Source organism: Pseudophryne corroboree, chromosome 8 (genome assembly GCF_028390025.1).
Source record: "Pseudophryne corroboree isolate aPseCor3 chromosome 8, aPseCor3.hap2, whole genome shotgun sequence".
Classification (NCBI taxonomy): Eukaryota; Metazoa; Chordata; class Amphibia; order Anura; family Myobatrachidae; genus Pseudophryne; species Pseudophryne corroboree.
The window spans coordinates 275,319,687-275,344,568 of NC_086451.1; positions in this window are offsets into that span (position 1 = coordinate 275,319,687).

Below are 24,882 nucleotides of genomic sequence, written 5' to 3' on the forward strand. Positions count from 1 at the left end.
AAAATTCTTTATGAAACATTCCTTTGATTCGTGATGATTATGAAAATGTGCAGAGACATTGTGAGTTAAAAGAGATTTCCGGATGTTATAAATATGTTCGGCTGCTCTCACTTTTAATTTTCTGGTGGTCTTACCCACGTAGAACAACCCGCAGGTACATTGTAAAAGGTACACAACGTTTTTAGAATGGCATGTAATGAATTCATTAATTGGATATATTTTATTATTAATGTTTAGACTACTACATTTTTTCTCTTTGATTTTCACAGTCTTACACATAAGGCAATCTCCACATCGATGAAAGCCCTTTGTTCTGACACTCTGTCGGATCTCTGTTGTTAAGTTACTTTTTACTAGATGATCTTTTAAAGAGGGTGCCTTCCTATAGACAAAGGTTGGTTTATTGGGGATTGCACTACCTATGATTGGGTCTTGTTGTAGTAATTTCCAATTATTACTAATAACCCTTTCTATCTCGCGGTGGCAATTACTATATTGGCTAAAAAACGCCCATTCATGTTTGTTGTATTTTGCATTATCCTGTTTTGTTTTAGTCTTCAAAAGATCCTTTCTTTCAACTCGGTTTATTTTATCTCTAGCATTTTGCAAAAGATCATCAGAGTAACCCTTTGCACTTAATCTCAATGATACCTCATCTAATTGCACCTCACATACGCGATCGTCTGTGCAATTACGCTTGATCCGGGAAAATTGCCCGAATGGGATAGCTGTCAGCCAGTTTTTATGATGCTGGCTGGAAGTGTTTATAAAACTATTTGAATCCGTCTTTTTCCTAAAAGTTTTAGTTTTTAAAAGGCCATCCTCAATGTATATGTTAAGATCTAGAAAAGACACTTCTAGAGGACTACAGGAGAAAGTAAATACAATCGAAAATGAATTTGAGTTAAGATCTGTACACCACTGGTTAAAAAGATCCATGCCACCTCTCCATATAAAAAGCACATCATCGATAAATCGATGCCAGGACACCAGGCCCGCCGCCAGCACGCCACCCTGCCAAATAACTTGATCTTCCCAATAGGCCATATATAGGTTGGCGTAGCTGGGGGCGAACCTGGTGCCCATAGCAGTGCCCACGGACTGTAAATAAAAAGACCCCTCAAATAAAAAATAGTTATTTGTAAGGATGAAATTAATACTATCTAAGATAAATTTCTTTAAGTTAAAATCTAAAGTGCTTTTATCTAAAAAGTGAGATACTGCCACCAAACCTTTTTCTCTATCTATTATAGTATAGAGTGTGCTTACGTCAGCACTGCAAAGCAGATCATCCTTCTGCCAATTATAGAGGGCCAATTTCCTTAGGATATCACCAGTGTCCTTTAAATAGGCTTTTGTTTCTAGTACTAAAGGTTGAAGATAATGATCAACCATGGCAGAACGATTACTAGTAATACTGTTGCAGACGGAGATGATGGGTCTTCCCGGGGGGTGGAGGGGGTCCTTATGCACTTTAGGGAGAACATATATACAAGGGATAGTTGGTTCCTTGATATTCAAGAAATCGAATTCACTCTTGTTAATGACTTTATTATTCAAAGCATCAGAAGTTAACACTCGAAGGGCTTCACTAATTTTAGGGGTGGGGTCATTCTTAAGTTTTTTATATGTATCACCATTTCCCAATTGTTTATTTATTTCCCCTATATAAGCATCCCGTGTTAATAGAACCACCCCTCCACCCTTGTCTGCAGGCTTTATAATTAATGAACTATCATCTTTAAGTGTTCTTAATGCAATAACCTCTTTTTTAGACAAGTTACACTTCTTATTTCTCCGGAAATTATTACCTTTATTTTTCTGTTCCCTTTGTATTATTTTGTTAATTTCTTCACATACCACATTATTGAAACAGTCTAAAAAACTTCCTTTAAAATTAGATGGATAAAAGGTGGATGGGGGTTTAAATTTAGAGGGATTAGTGGGCTCAATACTTTGTGGGCCATCTTCTCTTTCTTTATTAAGAAAAAAACGTTTGATAGTAAGCTTTCTTATGTACTTCTGCATATCTATAAATAAATTAAAAGAGTTAGGATGAAACGAGGGTGCAAATTTGAGTCCTTTTTGTAGGACACTTAATTCTTCCTCAGTTAGCTCTCTATCTGTGAGGTTAAACACTTTACCTTTAGCGGAGTCAGTGCCAGTAGTTTCATCAGTATTTGTTGTTAGCAAAGTACTGGATGTTTTACTTCTTTGAGACTTTGGTTTAGATTTATGTTTATGTTTCTTACCTGCTCTTTTACCCCTCTTAGTTTTCTTAATAGCTAATATTTGTTCGTCCTTGGGGTCCTGCGATCCCACAAAAAAGAAGGCCGTTCTACCTCATGGGATTGCTGCTGTTCCTGATTTTCCAAAGCTGAAAATCTATTTAAGTGGTTAAATCGGGCATACTCAGAGTCAGTTCTTTCTCGCCTATTGGATCCCCCGGTCTTAGTATCTCGTCTGTTAAACCCTATTTGTGCCCGCGAGTTATGGTTATTTCCATACTGATTACCCCTAATTTCCCATTTGGGGTTATGTCTGTTATTCCTATTATCCCTATCATTCCTGTATTCATTAGGGTATCTCGGTTTGTTAACATAATTACGCCTTCTATTATCCTGATAATTTCTATATTCATCGGGATATCTATAGTTATTAATAGTCTCTCGTCTATGTTCATTAGTTCTATATTTTTTATTATTATTATCAGTGGGGGGAATAGCATAATCATTAACCTGTGAGCTGGATTGTGCCATGGTAGAGCATGGTGTATCATCTAGAGTTACTGGATGATCAATATCCCTGAAAAACTTTTTCTGTTTCTTCTCCCTTAAGTCTTTAGTATTTTTATTTATTTTATATAGCAGATCTTTCTCATATGATGCAAAATCATCTAAATCCTTAAAAGGGTGTACCAAGGATTGTAGTAGGCTAATCTCATCATTAAGTTTCTTCAAGAGGGTGGTTCTTTCTCTTATGATTAAACCCACAAGGGACTGAGAGCAACTCTCCAATATTGCATTCCATTCATTTTTAAAAATATCATCGCTAGTGCCAAATGAAGGTTGTTTATTAATCTTTAATCCTTTCGGAACAATGCGGGAAGCCTGATATTGTTCTAGAGTGGCCACCTCCCACCACAGTTTATTTTCTTTAATCATAACTGTCTCTAGTTTTTTAAATACTGACCCTAGGTCATCATCACATAATTGAGAATCATTCACAGATTTAGTGAATGTATTTTTTACCATTTGGTTCCTAGATTCTCTATAAGTGAACATGTTCGCAGCACTGAAACTGGAAGAAGGGGTGCTAAAGAATCTAAATATACAAGATGTTACCAGTTTCTTGTGCGCAAAAAAACCTCCTATAATGCAGCTAGTTAAGTATATCAGAGTAACGCATCCGTATTACTCAGGAAGAGTGATTTAAAAGAAGAAGATAGATATACACCATCTAGCGCTAAGGAGAATACCACATTCACAATATATTTTTCTATAAAGCACCACAAACAGACGTCTGCCACCAATATGAATAATAACACAATTGGTAGTACTTAACGTTTAGGAAAGTGGTCAACATATGGACAGGTATTTCTTAATCCATGGATATCGACAATTTTGTCATGTGAAAAGAAAAAAGACGTATAATTGTGCAGATTATTTCAAATAGGTTGCAGATTTTATTAAATGGATCCACTTACAAGTGTAGACTTTAAATTGAGCCTGATTGAATTCCAAAACTGGCAGAATACAGCAACGGACAGGTACATCAATTTTCAAGGTCGTAGGGGAACTTTCGTGCAGACTCCATAATGAGAATGCACAATACCGTAAGGAAGAAATATAAATAGTGCGAGTACGTAAAAACAATCCAAAGTTTTAATACACATATGCACTTACAAACACTTGATAGAAATACAGCATAACGGGTGCCCCACTGGCAAGACAGCAAAGGTAAGTTCCTGATGTCCGAGGAATAATCCAGTTCTCACTTCCAGAATGTGAGTACTGTGCCAAACCCAAGATCTTTAAGCCGAGCGGGGTGTCCCTTCCAAAGCCACGCTAGACGCGTTTCAGACCGAAGTCCTTCCTCAGTAGCATGGCTCATAACCTCCCAAATCCTCCTTATATTGAGGGAGAAACAGGTGCTCCAAATCACTGCTAATCGCTGTCTTCCTCATTTCCGGCATGTGCGGCGCAACCGGAACCGGAAGTGACGTCAGGATTTGCGTTCCACACAGACAGGAAGTTCTCCATATGCGTTCCACATGGCGTGGAACCGGAAGTGGGGAGACATTTATCATTCCGCTTGATTAGAGATGGTTTAAATACATTCCATAATTCATTATTATGATAAGTATTACAAACGGAAGTCCATGGGTAAATTCTGCACACAGCCGGAGCTAAATAGTCATACAAAACATATAAAAAGGACATATATAAATTTATAAAAAGAACATATATTTATATATAAAAGCATATATTTAAAAAGGCAAATATATAGAGGTTGATATCATCACGAATCAAAAAGAATAAATCAATAGAGTAATAAATATATATATATATAAATATAAATAAAGTAATAAATATACAAGGTCTATTCATATTAACTAGGTTAAAAAGCATTTAAGCTCGAAGTCCACATTCAGGCCCTTGGGTACAAGGGTGCTTAGAGAATGTACCCACCGCATCTCTGCTTGAGATAATCGTTTATCTATATCGCGGCTTCTGGGTTTAGGTAATATTAATTGAATACCCCAAAAATTCTTTATGAAACATTCCTTTGATTCGTGATGATTATGAAAATGTGCAGAGACATTGTGAGTTAAAAGAGATTTCCGGATGTTATAAATATGTTCGGCTGCTCTCACTTTTAATTTTCTGGTGGTCTTACCCACGTAGAACAACCCGCAGGTACATTGTAAAAGGTACACAACGTTTTTAGAATGGCATGTAATGAATTCATTAATTGGATATATTTTATTATTAATGTTTAGACTACTACATTTTTTCTCTTTGATTTTCACAGTCTTACACATAAGGCAATCTCCACATCGATGAAAGCCCTTTGTTCTGACACTCTGTCGGATCTCTGTTGTTAAGTTACTTTTTACTAGATGATCTTTTAAAGAGGGTGCCTTCCTATAGACAAAGGTTGGTTTATTGGGGATTGCACTACCTATGATTGGGTCTTGTTGTAGTAATTTCCAATTATTACTAATAACCCTTTCTATCTCGCGGTGGCAATTACTATATTGGCTAAAAAACGCCCATTCATGTTTGTTGTATTTTGCATTATCCTGTTTTGTTTTAGTCTTCAAAAGATCCTTTCTTTCAACTCGGTTTATTTTATCTCTAGCATTTTGCAAAAGATCATCAGAGTAACCCTTTGCACTTAATCTCAATGATACCTCATCTAATTGCACCTCACATACGTGATCGTCTGTGCAATTACGCTTGATCCGGGAAAATTGCCCGAATGGGATAGCTGTCAGCCAGTTTTTATGATGCTGGCTGGAAGTGTTTATAAAACTATTTGAATCCGTCTTTTTCCTAAAAGTTTTAGTTTTTAAAAGGCCATCCTCAATGTATATGTTAAGATCTAGAAAAGACACTTCTAGAGGACTACAGGAGAAAGTAAATACAATCGAAAATGAATTTGAGTTAAGATCTGTACACCACTGGTTAAAAAGATCCATGCCACCTCTCCATATAAAAAGCACATCATCGATAAATCGATGCCAGGACACCAGGCCCGCCGCCAGCACGCCACCCTGCCAAATAACTTGATCTTCCCAATAGGCCATATATAGGTTGGCGTAGCTGGGGGCGAACCTGGTGCCCATAGCAGTGCCCACGGACTGTAAATAAAAAGACCCCTCAAATAAAAAATAGTTATTTGTAAGGATGAAATTAATACTATCTAAGATAAATTTCTTTAAGTTAAAATCTAAAGTGCTTTTATCTAAAAAGTGAGATACTGCCACCAAACCTTTTTCTCTATCTATTATAGTATAGAGTGTGCTTACGTCAGCACTGCAAAGCAGATCATCCTTCTGCCAATTATAGAGGGCCAATTTCCTTAGGATATCACCAGTGTCCTTTAAATAGGCTTTTGTTTCTAGTACTAAAGGTTGATGATAATGATCAACCATGGCAGAAAGATTACTAGTAATACTGTTGCAGACGGAGATGATGGGTCTTCCCGGGGGGTGGAGGGGGTCCTTATGCACTTTAGGGAGAACATATATACAAGGGATAGTTGGTTCCTTGATATTCAAGAAATCGAATTCACTCTTGTTAATGACTTTATTATTCAAAGCATCAGAAGTTAACACTCGAAGGGCTTCACTAATTTTAGGGGTGGGGTCATTCTTAAGTTTTTTATATGTATCACCATTTCCCAATTGTTTATTTATTTCCCCTATATAAGCATCCCGTGTTAATAGAACCACCCCTCCACCCTTGTCTGCAGGCTTTATAATTAATGAACTATCATCTTTAAGTGTTCTTAATGCAATAACCTCTTTTTTAGACAAGTTACACTTCTTATTTCTCCGGAAATTATTACCTTTATTTTTCTGTTCCCTTTGTATTATTTTGTTAATTTCTTCACATACCACATTATTGAAACAGTCTAAAAAACTTCCTTTAAAATTAGATGGATAAAAGGTGGATGGGGGTTTAAATTTAGAGGGATTAGTGGGCTCAATACTTTGTGGGCCATCTTCTCTTTCTTTATTAAGAAAAAAACGTTTGATAGTAAGCTTTCTTATGTACTTCTGCATATCTATAAATAAATTAAAAGAGTTAGGATGAAACGAGGGTGCAAATTTGAGTCCTTTTTGTAGGACACTTAATTCTTCCTCAGTTAGCTCTCTATCTGTGAGGTTAAACACTTTACCTTTAGCGGAGTCAGTGCCAGTAGTTTCATCAGTATTTGTTGTTAGCAAAGTACTGGATGTTTTACTTCTTTGAGACTTTGGTTTAGATTTATGTTTATGTTTCTTACCTGCTCTTTTACCCCTCTTAGTTTTCTTAATAGCTAATATTTGTTCGTCCTTGGGGTCCTGCGATCCCACAAAAAAGAAGGCCGTTCTACCTCATGGGATTGCTGCTGTTCCTGATTTTCCAAAGCTGAAAATCTATTTAAGTGGTTAAATCGGGCATACTCAGAGTCAGTTCTTTCTCGCCTATTGGATCCCCCGGTCTTAGTATCTCGTCTGTTAAACCCTATTTGTGCCCGCGAGTTATGGTTATTTCCATACTGATTACCCCTAATTTCCCATTTGGGGTTATGTCTGTTATTCCTATTATCCCTATCATTCCTGTATTCATTAGGGTATCTCGGTTTGTTAACATAATTACGCCTTCTATTATCCTGATAATTTCTATATTCATCGGGATATCTATAGTTATTAATAGTCTCTCGTCTATGTTCATTAGTTCTATATTTTTTATTATTATTATCAGTGGGGGGAATAGCATAATCATTAACCTGTGAGCTGGATTGTGCCATGGTAGAGCATGGTGTATCATCTAGAGTTACTGGATGATCAATATCCCTGAAAAACTTTTTCTGTTTCTTCTCCCTTAAGTCTTTAGTATTTTTATTTATTTTATATAGCAGATCTTTCTCATATGATGCAAAATCATCTAAATCCTTAAAAGGGTGTACCAAGGATTGTAGTAGGCTAATCTCATCATTAAGTTTCTTCAAGAGGGTGGTTCTTTCTCTTATGATTAAACCCACAAGGGACTGAGAGCAACTCTCCAATATTGCATTCCATTCATTTTTAAAAATATCATCGCTAGTGCCAAATGAAGGTTGTTTATTAATCTTTAATCCTTTCGGAACAATGCGGGAAGCCTGATATTGTTCTAGAGTGGCCACCTCCCACCACAGTTTATTTTCTTTAATCATAACTGTCTCTAGTTTTTTAAATACTGACCCTAGGTCATCATCACATAATTGAGAATCATTCACAGATTTAGTGAATGTATTTTTTACCATTTGGTTCCTAGATTCTCTATAAGTGAACATGTTCGCAGCACTGAAACTGGAAGAAGGGGTGCTAAAGAATCTAAATATACAAGATGTTACCAGTTTCTTGTGCGCAAAAAAACCTCCTATAATGCAGCTAGTTAAGTATATCAGAGTAACGCATCCGTATTACTCAGGAAGAGTGATTTAAAAGAAGAAGATAGATATACACCATCTAGCGCTAAGGAGAATACCACATTCACAATATATTTTTCTATAAAGCACCACAAACAGACGTCTGCCACCAATATGAATAATAACACAATTGGTAGTACTTAACGTTTAGGAAAGTGGTCAACATATGGACAGGTATTTCTTAATCCATGGATATCGACAATTTTGTCATGTGAAAAGAAAAAAGACGTATAATTGTGCAGATTATTTCAAATAGGTTGCAGATTTTATTAAATGGATCCACTTACAAGTGTAGACTTTAAATTGAGCCTGATTGAATTCCAAAACTGGCAGAATACAGCAACGGACAGGTACATCAATTTTCAAGGTAGTAGGGGAACTTTCGTGCAGACTCCATAATGAGAATGCACAATACCGTAAGGAAGAAATATAAATAGTGCGAGTACGTAAAAACAATCCAAAGTTTTAATACACATATGCACTTACAAACACTTGATAGAAATACAGCATAACGGGTGCCCCACTGGCAAGACAGCAAAGGTAAGTTCCTGATGTCCGAGGAATAATCCAGTTCTCACTTCCGGAATGTGAGTACTGTGCCAAACCCAAGATCTTTAAGCCGAGCGGGGTGTCCCTTCCAAAGCCACGCTAGACGCGTTTCAGACCGAAGTCCTTCCTCAGTAGCATGGCTCATAACCTCCCAAATCCTCCTTATATTGAGGGAGAAACAGGTGCTCCAAATCACTGCTAATCGCTGTCTTCCTCATTTCCGGCATGTGCGGCGCAACCGGAACCGGAAGTGACGTCAGGATTTGCGTTCCACACAGACAGGAAGTTCTCCATATGCGTTCCACATGGCGTGGAACCGGAAGTGGGGAGACATTTATCATTCCGCTTGATTAGAGATGGTTTAAATACATTCCATAATTCATTATTATGATAAGTATTACAAACGGAAGTCCATGGGTAAATTCTGCACACAGCCGGAGCTAAATAGTCATACAAAACATATAAAAAGGACATATATAAATTTATAAAAAGAACATATATTTATATATAAAAGCATATATTTAAAAAGGCAAATATATAGAGGTTGATATCATCACGAATCAAAAAGAATAAATCAATAGAGTAATAAATATATATATATAAATATAAATAAAGTAATAAATATACAAGGTCTATTCATATTAACTAGGTTAAAAAGCATTTAAGCTCGAAGTCCACATTCAGGCCCTTGGGTACAAGGGTGCTTAGAGAATGTACCCACCGCATCTCTGCTTGAGATAATCGTTTATCTATATCGCGGCTTCTGGGTTTAGGTAATATTAATTGAATACCCCAAAAATTCTTTATGAAACATTCCTTTGATTCGTGATGATTATGAAAATGTGCAGAGACATTGTGAGTTAAAAGAGATTTCCGGATGTTATAAATATGTTCGGCTGCTCTCACTTTTAATTTTCTGGTGGTCTTACCCACGTAGAACAACCCGCAGGTACATTGTAAAAGGTACACAACGTTTTTAGAATGGCATGTAATGAATTCATTAATTGGATATATTTTATTATTAATGTTTAGACTACTACATTTTTTCTCTTTGATTTTCACAGTCTTACACATAAGGCAATCTCCACATCGATGAAAGCCCTTTGTTCTGACACTCTGTCGGATCTCTGTTGTTAAGTTACTTTTTACTAGATGATCTTTTAAAGAGGGTGCCTTCCTATAGACAAAGGTTGGTTTATTGGGGATTGCACTACCTATGATTGGGTCTTGTTGTAGTAATTTCCAATTATTACTAATAACCCTTTCTATCTCGCGGTGGCAATTACTATATTGGCTAAAAAACGCCCATTCATGTTTGTTGTATTTTGCATTATCCTGTTTTGTTTTAGTCTTCAAAAGATCCTTTCTTTCAACTCGGTTTATTTTATCTCTAGCATTTTGCAAAAGATCATCAGAGTAACCCTTTGCACTTAATCTCAATGATACCTCATCTAATTGCACCTCACATACGTGATCGTCTGTGCAATTACGCTTGATCCGGGAAAATTGCCCGAATGGGATAGCTGTCAGCCAGTTTTTATGATGCTGGCTGGAAGTGTTTATAAAACTATTTGAATCCGTCTTTTTCCTAAAAGTTTTAGTTTTTAAAAGGCCATCCTCAATGTATATGTTAAGATCTAGAAAAGACACTTCTAGAGGACTACAGGAGAAAGTAAATACAATCGAAAATGAATTTGAGTTAAGATCTGTACACCACTGGTTAAAAAGATCCATGCCACCTCTCCATATAAAAAGCACATCATCGATAAATCGATGCCAGGACACCAGGCCCGCCGCCAGCACGCCACCCTGCCAAATAACTTGATCTTCCCAATAGGCCATATATAGGTTGGCGTAGCTGGGGGCGAACCTGGTGCCCATAGCAGTGCCCACGGACTGTAAATAAAAAGACCCCTCAAATAAAAAATAGTTATTTGTAAGGATGAAATTAATACTATCTAAGATAAATTTCTTTAAGTTAAAATCTAAAGTGCTTTTATCTAAAAAGTGAGATACTGCCACCAAACCTTTTTCTCTATCTATTATAGTATAGAGTGTGCTTACGTCAGCACTGCAAAGCAGATCATCCTTCTGCCAATTATAGAGGGCCAATTTCCTTAGGATATCACCAGTGTCCTTTAAATAGGCTTTTGTTTCTAGTACTAAAGGTTGAAGATAATGATCAACTATGGCAGAAAGATTACTAGTAATACTGTTGCAGACGGAGATGATGGGTCTTCCCGGGGGGTGGAGGGGGTCCTTATGCACTTTAGGGAGAACATATATACAAGGGATAGTTGGTTCCTTGATATTCAAGAAATCGAATTCACTCTTGTTAATGACTTTATTATTCAAAGCATCAGAAGTTAACACTCGAAGGGCTTCACTAATTTTAGGGGTGGGGTCATTCTTAAGTTTTTTATATGTATCACCATTTCCCAATTGTTTATTTATTTCCCCTATATAAGCATCCCGTGTTAATAGAACCACCCCTCCACCCTTGTCTGCAGGCTTTATAATTAATGAACTATCATCTTTAAGTGTTCTTAATGCAATAACCTCTTTTTTAGACAAGTTACACTTCTTATTTCTCCGGAAATTATTACCTTTATTTTTCTGTTCCCTTTGTATTATTTTGTTAATTTCTTCACATACCACATTATTGAAACAGTCTAAAAAACTTCCTTTAAAATTAGATGGATAAAAGGTGGATGGGGGTTTAAATTTAGAGGGATTAGTGGGCTCAATACTTTGTGGGCCATCTTCTCTTTCTTTATTAAGAAAAAAACGTTTGATAGTAAGCTTTCTTATGTACTTCTGCATATCTATAAATAAATTAAAAGAGTTAGGATGAAACGAGGGTGCAAATTTGAGTCCTTTTTGTAGGACACTTAATTCTTCCTCAGTTAGCTCTCTATCTGTGAGGTTAAACACTTTACCTTTAGCGGAGTCAGTGCCAGTAGTTTCATCAGTATTTGTTGTTAGCAAAGTACTGGATGTTTTACTTCTTTGAGACTTTGGTTTAGATTTATGTTTATGTTTCTTACCTGCTCTTTTACCCCTCTTAGTTTTCTTAATAGCTAATATTTGTTCGTCCTTGGGGTCCTGCGATCCCACAAAAAAGAAGGCCGTTCTACCTCATGGGATTGCTGCTGTTCCTGATTTTCCAAAGCTGAAAATCTATTTAAGTGGTTAAATCGGGCATACTCAGAGTCAGTTCTTTCTCGCCTATTGGATCCCCCGGTCTTAGTATCTCGTCTGTTAAACCCTATTTGTGCCCGCGAGTTATGGTTATTTCCATACTGATTACCCCTAATTTCCCATTTGGGGTTATGTCTGTTATTCCTATTATCCCTATCATTCCTGTATTCATTAGGGTATCTCGGTTTGTTAACATAATTACGCCTTCTATTATCCTGATAATTTCTATATTCATCGGGATATCTATAGTTATTAATAGTCTCTCGTCTATGTTCATTAGTTCTATATTTTTTATTATTATTATCAGTGGGGGGAATAGCATAATCATTAACCTGTGAGCTGGATTGTGCCATGGTAGAGCATGGTGTATCATCTAGAGTTACTGGATGATCAATATCCCTGAAAAACTTTTTCTGTTTCTTCTCCCTTAAGTCTTTAGTATTTTTATTTATTTTATATAGCAGATCTTTCGCATATGATGCAAAATCATCTAAATCCTTAAAAGGGTGTACCAAGGATTGTAGTAGGCTAATCTCATCATTAAGTTTCTTCAAGAGGGTGGTTCTTTCTCTTATGATTAAACCCACAAGGGACTGAGAGCAACTCTCCAATATTGCATTCCATTCATTTTTAAAAATATCATCGCTAGTGCCAAATGAAGGTTGTTTATTAATCTTTAATCCTTTCGGAACAATGCGGGAAGCCTGATATTGTTCTAGAGTGGCCACCTCCCACCACAGTTTATTTTCTTTAATCATAACTGTCTCTAGTTTTTTAAATACTGACCCTAGGTCATCATCACATAATTGAGAATCATTCACAGATTTAGTGAATGTATTTTTTACCATTTGGTTCCTAGATTCTCTATAAGTGAACATGTTCGCAGCACTGAAACTGGAAGAAGGGGTGCTAAAGAATCTAAATATACAAGATGTTACCAGTTTCTTGTGCGCAAAAAAACCTCCTATAATGCAGCTAGTTAAGTATATCAGAGTAACGCATCCGTATTACTCAGGAAGAGTGATTTAAAAGAAGAAGATAGATATACACCATCTAGCGCTAAGGAGAATACCACATTCACAATATATTTTTCTATAAAGCACCACAAACAGACGTCTGCCACCAATATGAATAATAACACAATTGGTAGTACTTAACGTTTAGGAAAGTGGTCAACATATGGACAGGTATTTCTTAATCCATGGATATCGACAATTTTGTCATGTGAAAAGAAAAAAGACGTATAATTGTGCAGATTATTTCAAATAGGTTGCAGATTTTATTAAATGGATCCACTTACAAGTGTAGACTTTAAATTGAGCCTGATTGAATTCCAAAACTGGCAGAATACAGCAACGGACAGGTACATCAATTTTCAAGGTCGTAGGGGAACTTTCGTGCAGACTCCATAATGAGAATGCACAATACCGTAAGGAAGAAATATAAATAGTGCGAGTACGTAAAAACAATCCAAAGTTTTAATACACATATGCACTTACAAACACTTGATAGAAATACAGCATAACGAGTGCCCCACTGGCAAGACAGCAAAGGTAAGTTCCTGATGTCCGAGGAATAATCCAGTTCTCACTTCCGGAATGTGAGTACTGTGCCAAACCCAAGATCTTTAAGCCGAGCGGGGTGTCCCTTCCAAAGCCACGCTAGACGCGTTTCAGACCGAAGTCCTTCCTCAGTAGCATGGCTCATAACCTCCCAAATCCTCCTTATATTGAGGGAGAAACAGGTGCTCCAAATCACTGCTAATCGCTGTCTTCCTCATTTCCGGCATGTGCGGCGCAACCGGAACCGGAAGTGACGTCAGGATTTGCGTTCCACACAGACAGGAAGTTCTCCATATGCGTTCCACATGGCGTGGAACCGGAAGTGGGGAGACATTTATCATTCCGCTTGATTAGAGATGGTTTAAATACATTCCATAATTCATTATTATGATAAGTATTACAAACGGAAGTCCATGGGTAAATTCTGCACACAGCCGGAGCTAAATAGTCATACAAAACATATAAAAAGGACATATATAAATTTATAAAAAGAACATATATTTATATATAAAAGCATATATTTAAAAAGGCAAATATATAGAGGTTGATATCATCACGAATCAAAAAGAATAAATCAATAGAGTAATAAATATATATATATAAATATAAATAAAGTAATAAATATACAAGGTCTATTCATATTAACTAGGTTAAAAAGCATTTAAGCTCGAAGTCCACATTCAGGCCCTTGGGTACAAGGGTGCTTAGAGAATGTACCCACCGCATCTCTGCTTGAGATAATCGTTTATCTATATCGCGGCTTCTGGGTTTAGGTAATATTAATTGAATACCCCAAAAATTCTTTATGAAACATTCCTTTGATTCGTGATGATTATGAAAATGTGCAGAGACATTGTGAGTTAAAAGAGATTTCCGGATGTTATAAATATGTTCGGCTGCTCTCACTTTTAATTTTCTGGTGGTCTTACCCACGTAGAACAACCCGCAGGTACATTGTAAAAGGTACACAACGTTTTTAGAATGGCATGTAATGAATTCATTAATTGGATATATTTTATTATTAATGTTTAGACTACTACATTTTTTCTCTTTGATTTTCACAGTCTTACACATAAGGCAATCTCCACATCGATGAAAGCCCTTTGTTCTGACACTCTGTCGGATCTCTGTTGTTAAGTTACTTTTTACTAGATGATCTTTTAAAGAGGGTGCCTTCCTATAGACAAAGGTTGGTTTATTGGGGATTGCACTACCTATGATTGGGTCTTGTTGTAGTAATTTCCAATTATTACTAATAACCCTTTCTATCTCGCGGTGGCAATTACTATATTGGCTAAAAAATGCCCATTCATGTTTGTTGTATTTTGCATTATCCTGTTTTGTTTTAGTCTTCAAAAGATCCTTTCTTTCAACTCGGTTTATTTTATCTCTAGCATTTTGCAAAAGATCATCAGAGTAACCCTTTGCACTTAATCTCAATGATACCTCATCTAATTGCACCTCACATACGTGATCGTCTGTGCAATTACGCTTGATCCGGGAAAATTGCCCGAATGGGATAGCTGTCAGCCAGTTTTTATGATGCTGGCTGGAAGTGTTTATAAAACTATTTGAATCCGTCTTTTTCCTAAAAGTTTTAGTTTTTAAAAGGCCATCCTCAATGTATATGTTAAGATCTAGAAAAGACACTTCTAGAGGACTACAGGAGAAAGTAAATACAATCGAAAATGAATTTGAGTTAAGATCTGTACACCACTGGTTAAAAAGATCCATGCCACCTCTCCATATAAAAAGCACATCATCGATAAATCGATGCCAGGACACCAGGCCCGCCGCCAGCACGCCACCCTGCCAAATAACTTGATCTTCCCAATAGGCCATATATAGGTTGGCGTAGCTGGGGGCGAACCTGGTGCCCATAGCAGTGCCCACGGACTGTAAATAAAAAGACCCCTCAAATAAAAAATAGTTATTTGTAAGGATGAAATTAATACTATCTAAGATAAATTTCTTTAAGTTAAAATCTAAAGTGCTTTTATCTAAAAAGTGAGATACTGCCACCAAACCTTTTTCTCTATCTATTATAGTATAGAGTGTGCTTACGTCAGCACTGCAAAGCAGATCATCCTTCTGCCAATTATAGAGGGCCAATTTCCTTAGGATATCACCAGTGTCCTTTAAATAGGCTTTTGTTTCTAGTACTAAAGGTTGAAGATAATGATCAACCATGGCAGAAAGATTACTAGTAATACTGTTGCAGACGGAGATGATGGGTCTTCCCGGGGGGTGGAGGGGGTCCTTATGCACTTTAGGGAGAACATATATACAAGGGATAGTTGGTTCCTTGATATTCAAGAAATCGAATTCACTCTTGTTAATGACTTTATTATTCAAAGCATCAGAAGTTAACACTCGAAGGGCTTCACTAATTTTAGGGGTGGGGTCATTCTTAAGTTTTTTATATGTATCACCATTTCCCAATTGTTTATTTATTTCCCCTATATAAGCATCCCGTGTTAATAGAACCACCCCTCCACCCTTGTCTGCAGGCTTTATAATTAATGAACTATCATCTTTAAGTGTTCTTAATGCAATAACCTCTTTTTTAGACAAGTTACACTTCTTATTTCTCCGGAAATTATTACCTTTATTTTTCTGTTCCCTTTGTATTATTTTGTTAATTTCTTCACATACCACATTATTGAAACAGTCTAAAAAACTTCCTTTAAAATTAGATGGATAAAAGGTGGATGGGGGTTTAAATTTAGAGGGATTAGTGGGCTCAATACTTTGTGGGCCATCTTCTCTTTCTTTATTAAGAAAAAAACGTTTGATAGTAAGCTTTCTTATGTACTTCTGCATATCTATAAATAAATTAAAAGAGTTAGGATGAAACGAGGGTGCAAATTTGAGTCCTTTTTGTAGGACACTTAATTCTTCCTCAGTTAGCTCTCTATCTGTGAGGTTAAACACTTTACCTTTAGCGGAGTCAGTGCCAGTAGTTTCATCAGTATTTGTTGTTAGCAAAGTACTGGATGTTTTACTTCTTTGAGACTTTGGTTTAGATTTATGTTTATGTTTCTTACCTGCTCTTTTACCCCTCTTAGTTTTCTTAATAGCTAATATTTGTTCGTCCTTGGGGTCCTGCGATCCCACAAAAAAGAAGGCCGTTCTACCTCATGGGATTGCTGCTGTTCCTGATTTTCCAAAGCTGAAAATCTATTTAAGTGGTTAAATCGGGCATACTCAGAGTCAGTTCTTTCTCGCCTATTGGATCCCCCGGTCTTAGTATCTCGTCTGTTAAACCCTATTTGTGCCCGCGAGTTATGGTTATTTCCATACTGATTACCCCTAATTTCCCATTTGGGGTTATGTCTGTTATTCCTATTATCCCTATCATTCCTGTATTCATTAGGGTATCTCGGTTTGTTAACATAATTACGCCTTCTATTATCCTGATAATTTCTATATTCATCGGGATATCTATAGTTATTAATAGTCTCTCGTCTATGTTCATTAGTTCTATATTTTTTATTATTATTATCAGTGGGGGGAATAGCATAATCATTAACCTGTGAGCTGGATTGTGCCATGGTAGAGCATGGTGTATCATCTAGAGTTACTGGATGATCAATATCCCTGAAAAACTTTTTCTGTTTCTTCTCCCTTAAGTCTTTAGTATTTTTATTTATTTTATATAGCAGATCTTTCTCATATGATGCAAAATCATCTAAATCCTTAAAAGGGTGTACCAAGGATTGTAGTAGGCTAATCTCATCATTAAGTTTCTTCAAGAGGGTGGTTCTTTCTCTTATGATTAAACCCACAAGGGACTGAGAGCAACTCTCCAATATTGCATTCCATTCATTTTTAAAAATATCATCGCTAGTGCCAAATGAAGGTTGTTTATTAATCTTTAATCCTTTCGGAACAATGCGGGAAGCCTGATATTGTTCTAGAGTGGCCACCTCCCACCACAGTTTATTTTCTTTAATCATAACTGTCTCTAGTTTTTTAAATACTGACCCTAGGTCATCATCACATAATTGAGAATCATTCACAGATTTAGTGAATGTATTTTTTACCATTTGGTTCCTAGATTCTCTATAAGTGAACATGTTCGCAGCACTGAAACTGGAAGAAGGGGTGCTAAAGAATCTAAATATACAAGATGTTACCAGTTTCTTGTGCGCAAAAAAACCTCCTATAATGCAGCTAGTTAAGTATATCAGAGTAACGCATCCGTATTACTCAGGAAGAGTGATTTAAAAGAAGAAGATAGATATACACCATCTAGCGCTAAGGAGAATACCACATTCACAATATATTTTTCTATAAAGCACCACAAACAGACGTCTGCCACCAATATGAATAATAACACAATTGGTAGTACTTAACGTTTAGGAAAGTGGTCAACATATGGACAGGTATTTCTTAATCCATGGATATCGACAATTTTGTCATGTGAAAAGAAAAAAGACGTATAATTGTGCAGATTATTTCAAATAGGTTGCAGATTTTATTAAATGGATCCACTTACAAGTGTAGACTTTAAATTGAGCCTGATTGAATTCCAAAACTGGCAGAATACAGCAACGGACAGGTACATCAATTTTCAAGGTCGTAGGGGAACTTTCGTGCAGACTCCATAATGAGAATGCACAATACCGTAAGGAAGAAATATAAATAGTGCGAGTACGTAAAAACAATCCAAAGTTTTAATACACATATGCACTTACAAACACTTGATAGAAATACAGCATAACGGGTGCCCCACTGGCAAGACAGCAAAGGTAAGTTCCTGATGTCCGAGGAATAATCCAGTTCTCACTTCCGGAATGTGAGTACTGTGCCAAACCCAAGATCTTTAAGCCGAGCGGGGTGTCCCTTCCAAAGCCACGCTAGACGCGTTTCAGACCGAAGTCCTTCCTCAGTAGCATGGCTCATAACCTCCCAAATCCTCCTTATATTGAGGGAGAAACAGGTGCTCCAAATCACTGCTAATCGCTGTCTTCCTCATTTCCGGCATGTGCGGCGCAACCGGAACCGGAAGTGACGTCAGGATTTGCGTTCCACACAGACAGGAAGTTCTCCATATGCGTTCCACATGGCGTGGAACCGGAAGTGGGGAGACATTTATCATTCCGCTTGATTAGAGATGGTTTAAATACATTCCATAATTCATTATTATGATAAGTATTACAAACGGAAGTCCATGGGTAAATTCTGCACACAGCCGGAGCTAAATAGTCATACAAAACATATAAAAAGGACATATATAAATTTATAAAAAGAACATATATTTATATATAAAAGCATATATTTAAAAAGGCAAATATATAGAGGTTGATATCATCACGAATCAAAAAGAATAAATCAATAGAGTAATAAATATATATATATATAAATATAAATAAAGTAATAAATATACAAGGTCTATTCATATTAACTAGGTTAAAAAGCATTTAAGCTCGAAGTCCACATTCAGGCCCTTGGGTACAAGGGTGCTTAGAGAATGTACCCACCGCATCTCTGCTTGAGATAATCGTTTATCTATATCGCGGCTTCTGGGTTTAGGTAATATTAATTGAATACCCCAAAAATTCTTTATGAAACATTCCTTTGATTCGTGATGATTATGAAAATGTGCAGAGACATTGTGAGTTAAAAGAGATTTCCGGATGTTATAAATATGTTCGGCTGCTCTCACTTTTAATTTTCTGGTGGTCTTACCCACGTAGAACAACCCGCAGGTACATTGTAAAAGGTACACAACGTTTTTAGAATGGCATGTAATGAATTCATTAATTGGATATATTTTATTATTAATGTTTAGACTACTACATTTTTTCTCTTTGATTTTCACAGTCTTACACATAAGGCAATCTCCACATCGATGAAAGCCCTTTGTTCTGACACTCTGTCGGATCTCTGTTGTTAAGTTACTTTTTACTAGATGATCTTTTAAAGAGGGTGCCTTCCTATAGACAAAGGTTGGTTTATTGGGGATTGCACTACCTATGATTGGGTCTTGTTGTAGTAATTTCCAATTATTACTAATAACCCTTTCTATCTCGCGGTGGCAATTACTATATTGGCTAAAAAACGCCCATTCATGTTTGTTGTATTTTGCATTATCCTGTTTTGTTTTAGTCTTCAAAAGATCCTTTCTTTCAACTCGGTTTATTTTATCTCTAGCATTTTGCAAAAGATCATCAGAGTAACCCTTTGCACTTAATCTCAATGATACCTCATCTAATTGCACCTCACACACGTGATCGTCTGTGCAATTACGCTTGATCCGGGAAAATTGCCCGAATGGGATAGCTGTCAGCCAGTTTTTATGATGCTGGCTGGAAGTGTTTATAAAACTATTTGAATCCGTCTTTTTCCTAAAAGTTTTAGTTTCTAAAAGGCCATCCTCAATGTATATGTTAAGATCTAGAAAAGACACTTCTAGAGGACTACAGGAGAAAGTAAATACAATCGAAAATGAATTTGAGTTAAGATCTGTACACCACTGGTTAAAAAGATCCATGCCACCTCTCCATATAAAAAGCACATCATCGATAAATCGATGCCAGGACACCAGGCCCGCCGCCAGCACGCCACCCTGCCAAATAACTTGATCTTCCCAATAGGCCATATATAGGTTGGCGTAGCTGGGGGCGAACCTGGTGCCCATAGCAGTGCCCACGGACTGTAAATAAAAAGACCCCTCAAATAAAAAATAGTTATTTGTAAGGATGAAATTAATACTATCTAAGATAAATTTCTTTAAGTTAAAATCTAAAGTGCTTTTATCTAAAAAGTGAGATACTGCCACCAAACCTTTTTCTCTATCTATTATAGTATAGAGTGTGCTTACGTCAGCACTGCAAAGCAGATCATCCTTCTGCCAATTATAGAGGGCCAATTTCCTTAGGATATCACCAGTGTCCTTTAAATAGGCTTTTGTTTCTAGTACTAAAGGTTGAAGATAATGATCAACCATGGCAGAAAGATTACTAGTAATACTGTTGCAGACGGAGATGATGGGTCTTCCCGGGGGGTGGAGGGGGTCCTTATGCACTTTAGGGAGAACATATATACAAGGGATAGTTGGTTCCTTGATATTCAAGAAATCGAATTCACTCTTGTTAATGACTTTATTATTCAAAGCATCAGAAGTTAACACTCGAAGGGCTTCACTAATTTTAGGGGTGGGGTCATTCTTAAGTTTTTTATATGTATCACCATTTCCCAATTGTTTATTTATTTCCCCTATATAAGCATCCCGTGTTAATAGAACCACCCCTCCACCCTTGTCTGCAGGCTTTATAATTAATGAACTATCATCTTTAAGTGTTCTTAATGCAATAACCTCTTTTTTAGACAAGTTACACTTCTTATTTCTCCGGAAATTATTACCTTTATTTTTCTGTTCCCTTTGTATTATTTTGTTAATTTCTTCACATACCACATTATTGAAACAGTCTAAAAAACTTCCTTTAAAATTAGATGGATAAAAGGTGGATGGGGGTTTAAATTTAGAGGGATTAGTGGGCTCAATACTTTGTGGGCCATCTTCTCTTTCTTTATTAAGAAAAAAACGTTTGATAGTAAGCTTTCTTATGTACTTCTGCATATCTATAAATAAATTAAAAGAGTTAGGATGAAACGAGGGTGCAAATTTGAGTCCTTTTTGTAGGACACTTAATTCTTCCTCAGTTAGCTCTCTATCTGTGAGGTTAAACACTTTACCTTTAGCGGAGTCAGTGCCAGTAGTTTCATCAGTATTTGTTGTTAGCAAAGTACTGGATGTTTTACTTCTTTGAGACTTTGGTTTAGATTTATGTTTATGTTTCTTACCTGCTCTTTTACCCCTCTTAGTTTTCTTAATAGCTAATATTTGTTCGTCCTTGGGGTCCTGCGATCCCACAAAAAAGAAGGCCGTTCTACCTCATGGGATTGCTGCTGTTCCTGATTTTCCAAAGCTGAAAATCTATTTAAGTGGTTAAATCGGGCATACTCAGAGTCAGTTCTTTCTCGCCTATTGGATCCCCTGGTCTTAGTATCTCGTCTGTTAAACCCTATTTGTGCCCGCGAGTTATGGTTATTTCCATACTGGTTACCCCTAATTTCCCATTTGGGGTTATGTCTGTTATTCCTATTATCCCTATCATTCCTGTATTCATTAGGGTATCTCGGTTTGTTAACATAATTACGCCTTCTATTATCCTGATAATTTCTATATTCATCGGGATATCTATAGTTATTAATAGTCTCTCGTCTATGTTCATTAGTTCTATATTTTTTATTATTATTATCAGTGGGGGGAATAGCATAATCATTAACCTGTGAGCTGGATTGTGCCATGGTAGAGCATGGTGTATCATCTAGAGTTACTGGATGATCAATATCCCTGAAAAACTTTTTCTGTTTCTTCTCCCTTAAGTCTTTAGTATTTTTATTTATTTTATATAGCAGATCTTTCTCATATGATGCAAAATCATCTAAATCCTTAAAAGGGTGTACCAAGGATTGTAGTAGGCTAATCTCATCATTAAGTTTCTTCAAGAGGGTGGTTCTTTCTCTTATGATTAAACCCACAAGGGACTGAGAGCAACTCTCCAATATTGCATTCCATTCATTTTTAAAAATATCATCGCTAGTGCCAAATGAAGGTTGTTTATTAATCTTTAATCCTTTCGGAACAATGCGGGAAGCCTGATATTGTTCTAGAGTGGCCACCTCCCACCACAGTTTATTTTCTTTAATCATAACTGTCTCTAGTTTTTTAAATACTGGCCCTAGGTCATCATCACATAATTGAGAATCATTCACAGATTTAGTGAATGTATTTTTTACCATTTGGTTCCTAGATTCTCTATAAGTGAACATGTTCGCAGCACTGAAACTGGAAGAAGGGGTGCTAAAGAATCTAAATATACAAGATGTTACCAGTTTCTTGTGCGCAAAAAAACCTCCTATAATGCAGCTAGTTAAGTATATCAGAGTAACGCATCCGTATTACTCAGGAAGAGTGATTTAAAAGAAGAAGATAGATATACACCATCTAGCGCTAAGGAGAATACCACATTCACAATATATTTTTCTATAAAGCACCACAAACAGACGTCTGCCACCAATATGAATAATAACACAATTGGTAGTACTTATCGTTTAGGAAAGTGGTCAACATATGGACAGGTATTTCTTAATCCATGGATATCGACAATTTTGTCATGTGAAAAGAAAAAAGACGTATAATTGTGCAGATTATTTCAAATAGGTTGCAGATTTTATTAAATGGATCCACTTACAAGTGTAGACTTTAAATTGAGCCTGATTGAATTCCAAAACTGGCAGAATACAGCAACGGACAGGTACATCAATTTTCAAGGTCGTAGGGGAACTTTCGTGCAGACTCCATAATGAGAATGCACAATACCGTAAGGAAGAAATATAAATAGTGCGAGTACGTAAAAACAATCCAAAGTTTTAATACACATATGCACTTACAAACACTTGATAGAAATACAGCATAACGGGTGCCCCACTGGCAAGACAGCAAAGGTAAGTTCCTGATGTCCGAGGAATAATCCAGTTCTCACTTCCGGAATGTGAGTACTGTGCCAAACCCAAGATCTTTAAGCCGAGCGGGGTGTCCCTTCCAAAGCCACGCTAGACGCGTTTCAGACCGAAGTCCTTCCTCAGTAGCATGGCTCATAACCTCCCAAATCCTCCTTATATTGAGGGAGAAACAGGTGCTCCAAATCACTGCTAATCGCTGTCTTCCTCATTTCCGGCATGTGCGGCGCAACCGGAACCGGAAGTGACGTCAGGATTTGCGTTCCACACAGACAGGAAGTTCTCCATATGCGTTCCACATGGCGTGGAACCGGAAGTGGGGAGACATTTATCATTCCGCTTGATTAGAGATGGTTTAAATACATTCCATAATTCATTATTATGATAAGTATTACAAACGGAAGTCCATGGGTAAATTCTGCACACAGCCGGAGCTAAATAGTCATACAAAACATATAAAAAGGACATATATAAATTTATAAAAAGAACATATATTTATATATAAAAGCATATATTTAAAAAGGCAAATATATAGAGGTTGATATCATCACGAATCAAAAAGAATAAATCAATAGAGTAATAAATAAATATATATATATAAATATAAATAAAGTAATAAATATACAAGGTCTATTCATATTAACTAGGTTAAAAAGCATTTAAGCTCGAAGTCCACATTCAGGCCCTTGGGTACAAGGGTGCTTAGAGAATGTACCCACCGCATCTCTGCTTGAGATAATCGTTTATCTATATCGCGGCTTCTGGGTTTAGGTAATATTAATTGAATACCCCAAAAATTCTTTATGAAACATTCCTTTGATTCGTGATGATTATGAAAATGTGCAGAGACATTGTGAGTTAAAAGAGATTTCCGGATGTTATAAATATGTTCGGCTGCTCTCACTTTTAATTTTCTGGTGGTCTTACCCACGTAGAACAACCCGCAGGTACATTGTAAAAGGTACACAACGTTTTTAGAATGGCATGTAATGAATTCATTAATTGGATATATTTTATTATTAATGTTTAGACTACTACATTTTTTCTCTTTGATTTTCACAGTCTTACACATAAGGCAATCTCCACATCGATGAAAGCCCTTTGTTCTGACACTCTGTCGGATCTCTGTTGTTAAGTTACTTTTTACTAGATGATCTTTTAAAGAGGGTGCCTTCCTATAGACAAAGGTTGGTTTATTGGGGATTGCACTACCTATGATTGGGTCTTGTTGTAGTAATTTCCAATTATTACTAATAACCCTTTCTATCTCGCGGTGGCAATTACTATATTGGCTAAAAAACGCCCATTCATGTTTGTTGTATTTTGCATTATCCTGTTTTGTTTTAGTCTTCAAAAGATCCTTTCTTTCAACTCGGTTTATTTTATCTCTAGCATTTTGCAAAAGATCATCAGAGTAACCCTTTGCACTTAATCTCAATGATACCTCATCTAATTGCACCTCACATACGTGATCGTCTGTGCAATTACGCTTGATCCGGGAAAATTGCCCGAATGGGATAGCTGTCAGCCAGTTTTTATGATGCTGGCTGGAAGTGTTTATAAAACTATTTGAATCCGTCTTTTTCCTAAAAGTTTTTGTTTTTAAAAGGCCATCCTCAATGTATATGTTAAGATCTAGAAAAGACACTTCTAGAGGACTACAGGAGAAAGTAAATACAATCGAAAATGAATTTGAGTTAAGATCTGTACACCACTGGTTAAAAAGATCCATGCCGCCTCTCCATATAAAAAGCACATCATCGATAAATCGATGCCAGGACACCAGGCCCGCCGCCAGCACGCCACCCTGCCAAATAACTTGATTTTCCCAATAGGCCATATATAGGTTGGC